The 14,857-nt window shown below is 43.4% G+C and overlaps 1 long non-coding RNA gene across 2 annotated transcripts in view; it reads right to left on the bottom strand.

Annotated features, from left to right (window-relative positions):
* Window positions 1-13,757, bottom strand: part of LOC133365021 (uncharacterized) — a 34,385-nt gene extending 20,628 nt beyond the window's left edge. For both annotated transcript variants that reach the window (XR_009758088.1, XR_009758087.1), the window contains exons 1-2: window positions 13,659-13,757; window positions 10,352-10,436 (exon numbers count right to left, since the gene is read on the bottom strand). This is a non-coding gene — a long non-coding RNA (uncharacterized LOC133365021). The remainder of the gene's footprint in view (window positions 1-10,351; window positions 10,437-13,658) is intronic.
* Window positions 13,758-14,857: the final 1,100 nt, after the last annotated feature.

Here is a 14,857-nt window from a genome sequence, read left to right as displayed (position 1 = left end):
TGAGCTGCCAATTAAGCCATCACTATTTTTAGACCCAGTCCCTCAATAATTCTTTAAATGTGTTTTTAATAAGTTCATAAATCAACACCTGCATGCTTCTGATCACCAGTGGCTATATTTTTCTGTGGAGCAGGCAATGACTCCAATTACCATTGAAAGGGCACAAAGACAAGAATTATCAGAGAACGGGATCATTAGTAAATGCTAATTGGGAACATTTTTATTACCCTGTGGAAAGATACCTGCCCTATACCAGCTAGAGTTTCTGAATCTTGTATTATTCTGAATTTATCCACTTCTACTTCCTGAAATCCTGCATCACAGGTCTATGGAAGTACATAACGTAGAATATTACATACCGTAGGCAAGAGGGAGCCATTGAAGTGTGTTATTGCATGACCTATATAGTGGGCCAAAGAAGAAAATGGAAAAGCTATTTGAAAGAATATGGGTTTTTTTAGTCTGCATGGGATATAAACCTTTTATTTCAATCAGCGCTTTAGTAGAGGGAAATATCTGTTTTAGGATAACTCTCTGGAGCCAGAAAGAATCCCATTTTTGTTGGGGGTTGAATGATTATAGCCAGGAGCCTGTCCCAGTCATCATGCAACCAAGGCATTAGAAGGGCCAAGATAGCAGGCACTTGGGAATGTTTGAACAGCTTGCATCAATATGTTGTGTTTCAAGAAAGCTATACACAAAACTCCTGAAATACTGGGAGTTTCAGCTTATTCTGTCAGTTTGGATTCCCATTAGGTTTTAGATGTGGCCAGGCCGGTCAACCATTTTGCTTCACCTACTCTGAGGAACTATGAGATAACATAAGCAAAAGCTGCAGCTTATTGGTAAGAAATCTTTAATATTTTCTTTTTCATTTAACACAGATTAACCTAAATCGACTAAAGAAAAATAAACAAGTCAGCCATTAACTCTTAGACCCACTGATTAAAATGTGCTATTGTAGTTTAAAATCCCTCCTGTATTAATCAGCTAACATATAAGCCAGGAATGGGAAACATGTGATCCATCAAATGTTGTTGGTCTCCAACTTCTATCACCCTGGCCATTGGCTAGGGATGATGGGAACTGTAGTCTAACAGCAGTTTCAAAGATCCCACTGATTTCCCATAATATAAATTGATTAAACTGTTGAGCAAGCTTGTGACTTTAGTTCTTTTACATTGCTATAATTAGTGAAGGCTGGTGTGGTCGCTTAAATTTGTGTGCGTGTGCATGTGCATGCATGTGCGTCATCATGTACAAAAATATTCACACAGCCTCAAAGTGGCTTAAAATCCATTTGTCTGTGCTTTCCCTTGAGACGTGTGTTGCAGAAGGGAGAATGCTCTGCTATGATGATTGCACTGTCCTTGGGGATTAACTAACTGGCCCAGGGGCGGGGAGGATGCTAGCAGGGACTGTGGATACCACATACTTGCATTGTGCTAGGAAAGATTTATTTTTGGCATTAATATTGCTAGTGGTGGGGCATGATCTTTTGAGGTGGAGCAAATGATGCATTGTTTTGTTGCCTAATAAATCATACTGAGAATGCTACTTAACTTAATGAAAATGACAGAGGTTATGTATAACTCAGGCACCAAGCAGAACTCTGTGACTTGAAAGATCCATAATTTAGAATAAGGATCTGAAAGATGCTGACCATAACTGGTAACAGGCACCGGTCACACCCATAAAGTACTATTATACCACTAACAATGATGCCCCCCTGAATCATGGGTACTGTAGTTTGTTAAACGTGCTGGGCATTGTAGCTCTTTGAGGGGGTCTCCTTAACAACTCTCAGCACCCTTAACAAACTACATTTAAAGAGTGTTTTAAATGTATGGTGTAGCTGTGACCACACTCACACAAAGCCCGGATCATCCCACGAGATACTTCAAGATCTCAAGGCTAAACTTGGAACTTATCCTGTTCCCTCTCCTTCCCATAAGTTTTCACCTGGCATCTTAGATCAGGGAAGGGCAGACTTCAGACCTGTGAGATATTCTTTGGATTACACCACAACACTGAGATCCATTAGTGGCTAAAAGACTTGCGTTAAAGAACATGGTGTCCCTAACAGCTACTGAACATATATTTGAGTACCAGAATTGAACTGAGCTCACAGTCCTTGCACCATCTGGTTGGGCACTGTGAGAACAGGATGCTGGAGTAGATGGGCCACTAGCCTGATCCATGAGGGCTCTCCTTATATTCTTAGAAGACCTTTGCTTGCCTTGTCCTGTCGGGTTTCTGGAGTATCTTCCCTAAATACTGAGCACTTGAGCCGCAGGGAGCACGCTGTCAGCCTCGAGCAGTTCTGCGAGCTCCTCGAGGCCCACAACGGGCCCGCCCAAGCCACCACCGCTGCCAGCAGGGCAGGAGGAGGTGCAGGAGCTGGAGGGGACGCTGCAGCAGCCGCTGCTACAGCCGCCGAGGAGCGAGCCCAGAGCAAAGAGACTGGTGCCGTTTGATGATCTGGGTTGGGGCAGTCGGTGGTGGCTGGACTAAAATCCACTCTGAGTAGCATGGCATCGCTAATTCATTATCTCAGTCATCACGGAGAAAGGATCTCTCCTCCAGGTCTTTCCCTCAAGATCCATTCCTTTGGACTTCTCCTGTGCCCATCTTTCTTCTCACCCACATTTATTTATTTATGTATTGCTTATTGTAAATTGTATTGTATGTATTGAGGTATTTTTATTTTTGTGTTTTTTGTAAGCCGCCTTGAGGGCCTTTTAGCCAAAAGGCAGAGTAGAAATAAACAACAACAATAATAATAAATAGGCTTGACTGGCACCATATTGTTTTCTTCCAGATGCCAGGCGAAACTCTCCTCTCTTTCTCTCTCAGACTTTTTTAGGTCTCCCCCCCCCTTTTTTTTTTTGGCTGATGACTGTTTTATCTGCCAGTTGCTCTATTATGTGTTTTTATCATTGCAACATTTTAACTGTTCAAACTGCTCTGGTGAGAAATCTCTGGTGAACAGCATAGAAATATTTAAAAGAAATAAGCAAATGAATATCTCCATTGTTCATCTGTCACTTGCTCTCTTTTCCCCATCTCCCTGCAGAAACTGGGCAAATGAGGAACAGTTTGCATGGCCTCTTGAGTCTGTGGCAGCCACAGTATTTCTGCAGAGGTGAACCAAAACAGGGAAGCTGATTTTCTCAAACATTTTCACTCCCCTGAAAGCACCCTCTTTTGAGTGATTTTTTTTTAGGGATGTGTGTGCAAAAGGGTTTGCAGAGAAGGAATGCATCAATCTGTTGCAAAGTCAACTGGGCCAATGCCCCTTATCTTGCTGTGCTGCACTGGCAGACAACAAAACTGCCAGCACAGTGTCAGTCAAGTTGTCTCATCCATGAAGCTAGCCCTTTTGTTCCTAGGGGTTTTGCATGCAAAAGGTCCTACGTTTCACCCCTGGTATCTTCAGGCAGGAGAAAGATTCCTCTTTGAAATTCTGGAGAGCCACTGCCAGTTAGTGTAGACTAGGGGTGGCTAACCTGTGGCCCTCCAGATGTTGCTGGACTCTCCCATCAGCCCTGGCCAGCAGGACCCATGAGTGGTATACTCCAGCAACATCTGGACGGCCACAGGTTAGCCCCCGATCCCCGGCTGTACAGTGCTGAACTAAATGGACCAATGGTTTGACTCTTCCAGAAGGGGCAGTGAACAAGGGCAATCAAAGGCCTGACAAAACAAGCTTGGGTGGATTTTTAGTTTTTACTGGTCTCCCAACCTTCTTTTTGTGTTCTGGCAATGGTTGCTGCCAAACCACAGCCCAAGATGGTTTCTGTCTATTCTATATTGGTGTAGATTGAGCTTGATGTCTGGTACAACACTGGCAAGGAGACTGAGTAAAAATGCAAAACCTGCCCAGTAGCAGAACACCTACGTAAGGAAGCCAGGAACTGTAGAGTAAACCAACTCAGCAGCCTTGACAGCAGGCAATATGAAACTGAAATGTTTGGGGGGTTATATAAAGGTTATGAAGAACAGAGGCTGGGAAAAGGTCAGAGCAAATTATGTCGCTCAGAGAAACTGCTTACATTTGCAAAAAAGAAGTTTGATCAATGGCGTGTAAGTGTAAATGAGTAACAGGCATTGCACAGACTAGTTAGATAGGCAATATAGCATATAAGAAGGGCAAAGATACAATAAGGTTGGACGAGGAGAATTCTCAAACACAAGGACACATTGGGTTAATCCAATGAAGATATTGCACAAGCAGAACAACTTCTGCTCATGCAACAGAGCTTCCCCCCTTGTTGTCCCCCCTTGTGCACACACCTCAGATCTGCTCAGGAGGCTGGTGGAAACCCCAGAGCAGATTTGGGGGGGTACACAGGGGGAGGAGAGGGAAGGGAAATTTCATTGCCCAAATGGATTTTGTTCCGCTTGCACAATGACTTCATTGGATACAACTCATTATGGCAGGTACATGGATTTTTTTTCCAACTTAAGAGCCACTTTCCCTTATTATCAATCTTTTGGGGGCTGCATGCCTGAGATGGGCTGAGACAAAAGTAGGTGGAGCCACAGGCAAAAGTAGGCAGAGCAATGGACATGACTTTTACATTCCAGCCCTACAAAAGAGGTTGACGCATGCACACCATATCTATCCATCCTCAACTTAAGCAAGCAAGAGGCATTGTCAAGGACACCAACCGGCCAGGCAAAAGCACTTGAGGAGGGCATGGAGCATGGACGGTGAGGGGCATACCTGAGGAGAGGGGGTGGGGCCTGGAGAGACTCCTGATGGCTAGACAGACAGGGCTGGATGGCTGAATTTGGCTATGGGACAGATGTTCACCATCCCTGCACTATGGACTGGATCAAACATCAGTTAGTTGAAAATCAGTGGGACTTCATTGAATCATGATTAACTTTTCACACTGATATCAATGGGACCTAGTGTGGATCCAGCCCACTGGCTGTAAGGTGTGATTTCTAGAATGTATAACTAAGAGTAATGAGTAAGAGTAAGAGTCCTGTATTTGTGATTCATTAATACAGGAGAGGGGAATGTTCTTCAGCCCAAGGGCCACATTCCCTTCTGGACAACCTTTCAAGGGCCAGAAGCCAGTGGTGAGTGCAGCTGGAAGCAAAAGTGAGCACAGCAATGAATGTAAATTTCACTTTTGTACAGGAGGCTAAAGATCCTCTGTGGTGCAGGGTGGTTAGCAGCGGTAACGCAGCCGAAGCTCTGCTCATGGCCAGAGTTCGATTCCAACAGAAAGAGGAAGTCGAATCTCCGGTAAAAGGGGTTGAGGTCCACTCAGCCTTCCATCCACCCGTGGTTGGTAAAATGAGTACCCGGCATATGCTGGGGGGTAAAGAAAGGCCGGGGAAGGAACTGGCAATCCCACCCCATATATACGGTCTGCCTAGTAAACGTCGCAAGACATCACCCTAAGGAGTCGGAAACTACTCGCACTACAATTGCGGGGACACCTTTACTTTTTTTACAGGAGGCTAATTTCAACACATACATTCACACACACCTCTCTAACCTGCATCCAGACAAGCAAGAGGCATTATCAGAGTCGAAAGGCACATTCCAGCCAGGCAAAAACACTCATGGTGCAAAACAGGGCCAGTATGGGGTGTGGCCTGGGAAGAGGGAGAATGGCCTGGGGAGAGGCACAGGGAGAAGTCCGAGGACCAGACAGAGGAGCCTAGAGGGCTGCATTCAGTCCCTGAGCCCACCCCTGGAATAGGAACACAGCTGAATCACTCCACTAGCTGTGATCTTCTCCTTTGAGGACTTCCCAGAGTAATGTGGGATCTCCTCTCTCTCTCTGAACAGTCTACTTGTTTTCATGTTCTCTGCCACAGCCTGAACTTATTTGAAGGCTAAGTCAACCACACATTTTGTATGGTGAAATCATCACGTGTTGACTTTGAGACAATTTGGCAAGGGCAGGGGAACAGATGGTAAACCTGATGAATGCTCTGAAACACAGGTAAATCTGAGTTCCTCACAACTTGTTGCAGTATGCTAGAAAGCTGATGATGATGATGACGACAATGATGATGACGATGATTAATATTAATAGTTAATATTAATATTTTAATATTAATATTTTAATAATAATAATAATAATAATAATAATAATAATAATAATAATAGGGCTCCAATGCTTAATCCCAACAAATTCATTAAAAACGTTACAATTATTGGCCATTTTTAGCAGAAGTACTTATCAGGAACGCAGGCAGCTGGTGCCATCTTAGAAAAGGCATTCCCTGACCTATCATAGAATCATAGAATAGTAGAGTTGGAAGGGGCCTATAAGGCCATCGGGTCCAACCCCCTGCTCAGTGTAGGAAGCATGCCTGTGTCTTTATTCATATGTAAATGTGTGCACATTCAATCAGTTAAAACTCATATGGTTAATTGGCTAGTAGTTCTTCAATCTAAATAATAATAATTATGGTAATAACAATTTAAATAAGAAAACTCAAGGTGTGCCACAAACATTATTCCAGCAATCCTTACAAAATCCCTATATTATCTTTTGAAATATTACATACCAGTTAGCAACAAATTTCTTCCCCAGCTGCCTTTGGTTAACGAATCCATCAGATCGTCTAAAGAGCAACTTTTTGCTAGCTAAGAGATATCAGGAAGTTTTGCTTGGGTCAGCAGCTTCTGCTTTAGCGATGTCTAAATCCCAGGCTGCTTTATTGAAATTCATGCCGTGAATTACTACCATGCCTGCTATAATGACAATTAATTTTTGATTACCTTCCTCTTGCTCAGTGGGTCCCACTTATATCACACTGAAATAAGCATGAAAACTTAGTCATGACTGAACTTAGTCCCACTGATGTCTGTGCTAAGGGCAATTATTGTAGTCCAGATCCAAGCACCCAACCCAAGTGGTAGTCTGGAAGCAGCATCTCTGACTATTGGGGAATAAAGGGTTGTAGCTTTGCTTCGCATCCAGAAGATCCCAGGTTCAATCCGTTGTATCTCCAGGTAGTGGTGGAAATGCCTCCTACCTGAAACCCTTCAAACCTGCTGCCACTCAGTGTAGACAACACTGAGGTAGATGGACCAATAGTCTGACTCAGTATAAGGCAGATCCCTATGTTCCTATTGAACAATATATATCTGTTTTCTTTAATGCACTGTTTTTGCTTTTTTGTTATGGCCTCTTGTTCAGTTTTGTTTAATTTCCATATCAAGCATAACAACAGCATTCCTAGGAGGTAGGGTAGAAATAGTCACTTTTTTACACAGGGTTCCTCAGCCTGCAGCCCTTCACATATCACTACTAACCACCTGCCTTGCAGTACACTAAGGGCGGAGGGCTGCATCATCCTAGACATTGGATGCTGATAGGAGTTGTAGTCCAAAGCACCAGGTTGGGAAAGGCTGCTTTTTCAGTGGAGGCTGGTCTGTTCTAGCGAATGGGGCACTGTCCCAGCAACCTCAGTCTGCCTTCAGCCAGACTCCACCTGCCTGCCTTCTTCCTTGCAACCAGTCAGGTCTGTCTCTCATTGGCCGTGGCTCCAACTACTGTAGGCCACCCTGCTTTCTGCCCTACCAATTTCCAATGGGCAGTAGCCAACACTGACTAATGTTAGTCGGCAGCCCATTTCACCTTTGCATCTGATCACTCCACATTAAACTTAGCCCCCTCAAACTTGACTGCATCTATATTTTCTCTCTGTGTGTAAAGATCCAGTGTAAATAAAAGAATGTTTAAATTGCACACTGCATTCGTTCTTGTTGATTTAGTCCCTACTATTCTGGTTTACTGTTGTCCCTGTGTAGACTCTCAGATTGGCTTAAATGGTCCCCTAAACAGCACTGCCCACAGCACCCAGAGAAAACAGATCACGCAAACCTTCTAGGGCTGTGCTATTTGATGTAGGCTCTGTGCAAATGGTTTGTACCAAGTCCAGAGAAGGCGCTGGAGTATCTGCAGTGTTGATCGTCCCACAATATTTCCCTGAGGCCATCTGAGTGACAGGAGCTTGAACACCTACCTTACAGGAGATAGCTTAGCTACATTGCCATGAGAGACTTGCTCTAGGGAATAAAAGACTGGGAAATGAGGAGCCCACACAATAGAGGGAAAAGGGTGTTCCTTGGCAGCCTAAGCAGTTTTGCAAGGAAGGAGCCAGGAGAGATCAGGTGGGGAGAAGAGAAGTGCCCTAGATCAGTACAACCGGTGAGGTGGGAGGAAACCAAAACTAGGGGCTTCCTTCTGAAATGGACGCTATTTGATTGAACTGCTGCCCCATAAAGAAGTTAATGTGTGGCTTTGAAAGGCCTTGATTAACATAAATAGGGAAAGAAGAGTTCCTACTTTTCTTTCTTCCTCCTCACTCTCCCTCCCCCCCCTGTTTGATTAGGTGGGTCAGGGATTTTCCTTCCAGGGAGCCTCAAAGAGGGAGACAAAGCATCTGTTTCATCAAAAGAAAAGAAAAAAGCTATCTTTGTAATACAAAAAGGCCTGGAAAAGCCATTGTTTGTTTAAAGAGATGTTAGATTCTAGTGAAGAAAGCAAAGTCCACCCCCTTAAAACAATGCATTCTTTCTACTGTTTGCTTGCCTTTCCATTGAACTTGGACAAGTGCACTGGTCTTAAAAGACTGGAATATTCCTATGTGGCAAAATGTGCGTGTCTTGTTTTTGTAAAAGGCAGGTGATGATCCTTCTGACTGCCTGGAAATATTCTCTGATGTAGAACCTCAGGCTGCAAAGTTTAGTCAATTACAGCACAGTTTTTATGTGCATTTACTGAACTGGTTTTACTCCTAAATGCATGTAGGACTGGTTAGATTAGGTTAGATTAATTAATTTTAAAACATTTGATCAACTAAAAATGTGCCCCTTATCAGTCAACTGTTTTTGTTTTTGTTTTAAACACAACTACATAGAACAAATGCAAATGTCAAGCACCAACTTGGAAAGACATTCTCTCCAGTGTGAGAGACAACTGATCTAAAATGATGTAACACCCGTCCAAGCAGACACAAAGCAAAGTGTTCTTTCCCACTTAGAATATTTTTTCCTCATATACAAATTTATGCAGATTTAATTAATTGCTTTTTGACTCATTACCTGCGATTTCTTGATTTGACTTACAGCCCTAGTGAAAACCCATCTTCAAAATTCTGGGTGAGCAGGGTTGGTTGCAGCTAATCAGGGGTAAGGGAATATTTGTGAAAGAGTGAACTAATGATGGTTCGGCATGACAACCATGTGGAGCCTCAGTGTTCACTCAAAATATACACTCAAAGGCAGTGTACGTTTGAGTACCATATGCTGGAGACAACCAAAATGGGGTACATCCTGCATGGGAGTTTCCTAGAGACAGGTTGGTTAGAGTGCTGTACTAGGACCTGGAAGACAAGGGTTCAAATCCAGAATCAGCAATGAAGCTTATTGGGTAACCTTGGACCAGTCACAGTCACTCAGTATAATCTACCACACAAAGTTGTTGTGAAGATAAAAAGGGGGAAGAGGAGGACCATGTACAGCACCTTGAGCTCCTTGCATGAAAGGTGGAATATAAATGTGATGCTAAGTAATAGTTCTGGGTGTTGACTGTTTTGAGGCAGAATGCTGAATTTAGCCACATCCACACCATACATTTAAAGCACATTTATTCCACTTTAACTGTCATGGCTTCCCAAAGAATCTTGGGAACCGTAGTTTACCCATCACAGAGATGCAATATCTGGCACCCTTAACAAACTACAGTTTCCAGGATTCTTTGGATGGAAGCCATGACAGCTAAAGTGGTATAAATGTGTTTTAAATGTTGTGATGTGAATGTGACAGACTGTGGTCTGATCTACCTCCCTCATACCACAGCAATGTCTCTATTTGTGGAACCTTAAAAAGCCGTGCAACCCCCCTCGTTTTCCAGAACTACACAGCACAGGTTTGAGAGCATTGTTAATGTCACTTACTTTTAAAAGTAGGGAAATGTGTTTGACAGGGTTTGTCAGTTTTGATCAGAAGAAATACTGACCAAAGCTCCACAGCAAGGCATTCCATTGCCCCATCTGTAAATGGAGATGGAATATAGCACTTTGATAATTTGCAGAAGGGTCAAGGAAAGGGGGGAAAGGGAAAAAAGATGCCGCTGGGCTGAGTTTGAAAACAGATCAATGGAGGAAAGTGAATTGCAACTTCAGATGAGAATTCAGCAAAGGGAATGACCTGCACTGTACCCTATCTCATGATGAACGGAGAGCTTGATCCAGAAGAGAATCTACACATGGCAAGAGTCATCCTTACTGGCTCGCAAGTAAACATGCAATATTAACAAATGCGGAGAGCTGGCCAACTATTGCTCAAGGTGAATGTGTGACTTACCTCTTGCCTTATCTCTGATCAGCATGTTCCTTTTGTAAACTCAGTATTCAGGTTGGAGATGCAGATCTATATCCAGGGATTAAGTCTGTAAAAAGAATGCCAGAAGGAACGTCTTCTGGTGTATATTGTGCTGCAACACTGCAGATGTGAGAGAAAGGTTCTGCCTATAAAACATAAATCACAGTATCCTCCTTCTAAAGCAACCTGTGCCTGGACCCACACAAACACACACAGCTATGATTGTTTCATAAAATTCAGCAATCATACCAAGATGGAGCAATTTTCCCCACCCCTTTAAATGTGATTTTTAAATGATAAAATGCAAGCAGCTTGCAGCAGCAAAAATTACTGTCCTTCCATTGTGATCCTAGGCACAGAAAGCTTGAATGATATCAATGCGACTTTCTTACCTTCAAGTAAAAGGTCTTAGGCCAGGCGGAGACCAATGTGGTGCCCTCCAGATGTTGTGAACTACAATTCCCATCATCCCTAACCATTGGCTATGCTGGCTGGGGTTGATCAGAGTTGTAGTCCAAAATATCTAAAAGTCACCATCCTTGTCTACCACTGCTTTAGGTTCAGGGTGTTCTGAGATCTTCACACATCTTTTTAATTGCCCTGCAAACAACTCAGAATAAATGCTCACTATATAACCAATACCATGTAGCTTCCCTGTGAACAACTCAGGGTGAATGCTCATCAAACAGGTTGTCTGGAAGTGCCTGTGACTGGCTATTTAATGGTTAAATGATGTTGCATCAAAACAAATGTAATCCTACACTTTCCAGTGCATTTTGAGTTCTTACACAAGACCTCCAAATCACCTTTAATTGGGCAACCTGAGCTTGCTGTTATGTGATTAAATCCCAAATGAAAACAGTGATAGTCTGTAAGTGTCTTAACTTCCACATGGAGAAACCAAGATGTGGAGCCCCAATCAGGGACAAAGGGGTGGACTATACTAGCAGCAACTCACTTTTTTTCTAGTGACATATTTCACAGTAAATGGCCATTCTGACAGGCTGAAAGTGCAAACCCAAGAAAAGAATCTTGCAGCACCATAAAGACTGGTTTTGTATATTAAAGGAGAAGAAACAGGAAAGCTCATGCCACCATTGTAGTATAATCCTGTATGTGTTTACTCAGAAGTAAATTCCACTGAGTTTCATGGCACTTACTCCTAGGTAACTAGGTATAGGATTACAGCCTAAACCTGCTAATGTTTAAGGTACTACAAGACTTTTTTTAAAAAATGGACCAACACACCTCCCCTTCTGAGTTTTGAATATTGAGCACATTCACACACACATTACTTTTGAGCTACTCTTCAGCGTCAGCTCCCAGAGTGACATTCAATTGAATGAATAAATAAACAAACAATACTGCAAAAGCATCAACAATACAAAACACAGGAAGCTGCCTTATACTGAGTCAGACCATTGGTCCATCTAGCTCAGTACTGTCTACACTGACTGGCAGTGGCTCTCCAGGGTTTCAGGCAGGCTCCTCTCCCAGCCCTACCTGGAGATGCCAGGGATTGAACCTGGGACCTTTTGCATGCAAGGCAATGCTTTACCACTGAGCTCCAGCCCTTCCCAAACAGAAACACCAGCATGCACCCTCTCCTTCATAAATCTGAACTGGCTACTGCTCATGAGGATAATTCTAAAGCTTATTTTCCTTCAAGTGTAGCTAACAGCCAATATATCAAAACGATGTTCCATAGCAAATGATGGTCAAAAAACATGCGTAGTATTGTGGAATAATCTTTCTTCACAATCATTCTTTTCTGAATCGTGTCTGTTTAAATGATCATTTTAAAGTCTTTGAGTTATGACATAATTGACCAACACATGCTTTGCTTGGTGGGGCTTGAAGTCTAAGAATACATTTCCTTTCTCACCGCTTTCCAGACCGGGAGCATAGTACAAGGGCTTTCCTAGTGGAAGTGAACTCCCTGTGAGTTGACGTTTTACAACTTGCAAAAGCCACGCCCTGTTGCAAGATAAACAGAACACTTTGTGTCTGCTTACGAGTGAGTTCAGCGTACTCTGACCCTGAAGTCAGCTTTTATTCCATGCTGGCCTCCTATTCCTGTGGAAAGCTGAGTACAACTGGACTGGTGTGGAGTCTTACAGCCAATCATTTGCTTGGAGGATGATAATGAAATCAGCCAATGAACCACGTGGTGTTCTATGTGCTACCTTGACCGACTGGATATTGGACAATTTCCATTCCAAAAAGGCTGTGCAGATGAAAAGACTCGCATGTGCTCGAACTAGCCTTTCTGCATGAATTGTTTAGAGGAAAGGCCATAGCTCAGTGGCAGAGCAGTTGCTTTGCATGCAAAAGGTCCGAGGTTCAACCCCCAGCATCTCCAGGTAGGGCTGGGAGAGACCCCTTCCTGGAGTCCTGGAGAGCTGCTGCTAGTCAGTGTAGACCAATGCTCTTCAACCCTGGCTCTTCAGTTATTTTTGGACAGCAACTTCCACCATCTTCAGACAGCAAGGTCAACGGTCAGGGATGATGGGAGTTGCAGTCCGTCCACATCTGGGGACCCAAGGTTGAAGAAAACTCGGGTAGATAATACTGAGCTAAATAGACCAATGGTCTGATTCAGTATAAGGAAGATTCCTATGTTCCTATATTTAGGAGAAAGCCAGTCTGAGCCTTAACCCCTCCATTCTGTATGAACAGTATTAACCCATGACACCATGTGAAAAAGGCTCCCATAGGCAGGTCTGCGTTGGTTGCTTATGGATTCTGCTTGCACAAAATAGCAGCACGTGTTTTTCTTGTTGTGGAAGGTATCTTACTTCAGACTTTTGGAGTTACTGGGGGTTATACGGTTGGGTGTGGATCCCAGGGTCTCCACAACTTCCTGCCCCACTTTCAGGCCCTGCTTATTTAGGAGAACAGAATTAATGCAGCCAGTGGTGCATATTTGCAGTCCTGCTGTTGTTAGTGCTGCTGCCAGCTTATTGATATAGCACCATCAGTGTGCATGGTACTTTACAGAATTCAAGGGGACGGGTCCCTGCCCCGAGAAGTTTACAAAATAAAATGCAGTCAGGGAAAACAATGCAACCAGAAGCAAATGTGACCAGAAACATCTGGTGCCTTCCAGATATTGTGGATCAGAATTTCCATCAGCCTCAGCAAGCATGGCCAACAGTCAAGGACAACATCCAGAAGGCATTGCTTTGGCTCCCTTTGCACCAGAGAAAGGGCATATGCTAATTTATACATATAAATGCAAATGTAGAAATGATCACTATAATTTAAATAGAAATATAGGACATCTCACCATAGTGGGGAAAGCTGTGACAGGGTGATCTGTGTGCCCTGTTTAGTCTGCTGCCCAGATGTGAAGTGTTGATGGGCCGGCCCGTTCTCCCTTCTTAGGGTTTTTTATCTTTAAAGCAGACTTGGAGCAGACAGCCCTTTTATAGAAGACTCCTTCCTGCAGAGGGCTGTCATCTGTAAACAGAACACGTGAACACCACAGTTGAGTTACAGGCATGGGAAGAGTAGGCCATGCTACTCTCCCAAGTAAAGAACTGCAGTGAATTTTTTAAACATACCTTAATATGCATTCTCTTCATCCTTGAGTGGAATCCATTACATTAAAATCCACTTTCATAGATGTTTACTAACAGCTGAGTTGCCTATTATGATGCATCCCTTCTTTCCCTGAGTGATGGGAAGTTGCAGTGGCTGCCTACAGGGTCAGCTCCCTTGTCTGGCGAGAATAGTGGAGCCTATATTTGTGTGTGGTGGTGTGTTGGTATTTTGTGGAGCACTATTTTCTGCAGGTGCTCTTTGTGACAATCCCCATAACCTTGCCTCTTCTAGGGTTGTGTACACACCACACATTTACACATTACCCCCTCAAAAAAGAATCTTGGGTCTTGAAGTTTGTTAAGGGTGCTAAGAATTGTAGGTCTGTGAGGGGTAAACTACAGTTCCCACGATTTTTCTGGGATCAGGGTGGGGATGTGGTCTAAATGTGTTTTAGATGTATGGTGCCTATGCAGCCTAAGACTTTATTACAAAATGAACTTTTGACCAATGCAGACATTACGGCTTCATTACCAAGCCATTTGTTTCTCATACCCCCTTTCCCTTAATGTCCAGCCTGATGAAGAATTCTAGTGGACTTAAAAGCTTACTCACATTATTATTATTATTATTATTATTATTATTATTATTATTATTATTATTATTATTATTTCTTACCTACCCTTCATCAAAAGTTCCCAGGGCAGATTATAGTATATAAAATCACAATTAAAACAGTAAAGAATTACAACCACCCCACTCATAACCTCCAAACTGATCAGCCCTGGTGCCAGCAGGTGGCCAGGTTGGGCACTGGCTGAGGGCCCCTGGTGCTGAGAGGGGGTCCTGGCTCTGAGAAGGGCTACTGCTGGAGCTGGGTGGGTATAGCTCCCACTCCGTGATCCTTGCCAGCATTGGGTCGTGGAGTGTGCACCCTGTGACCCA

Source organism: Rhineura floridana, chromosome 10 (genome assembly GCF_030035675.1).
Source record: "Rhineura floridana isolate rRhiFlo1 chromosome 10, rRhiFlo1.hap2, whole genome shotgun sequence".
Taxonomy (NCBI): Eukaryota; Metazoa; Chordata; class Lepidosauria; order Squamata; family Rhineuridae; genus Rhineura; species Rhineura floridana.
This window is presented reverse-complemented; position numbering and strand designations above follow the sequence as displayed.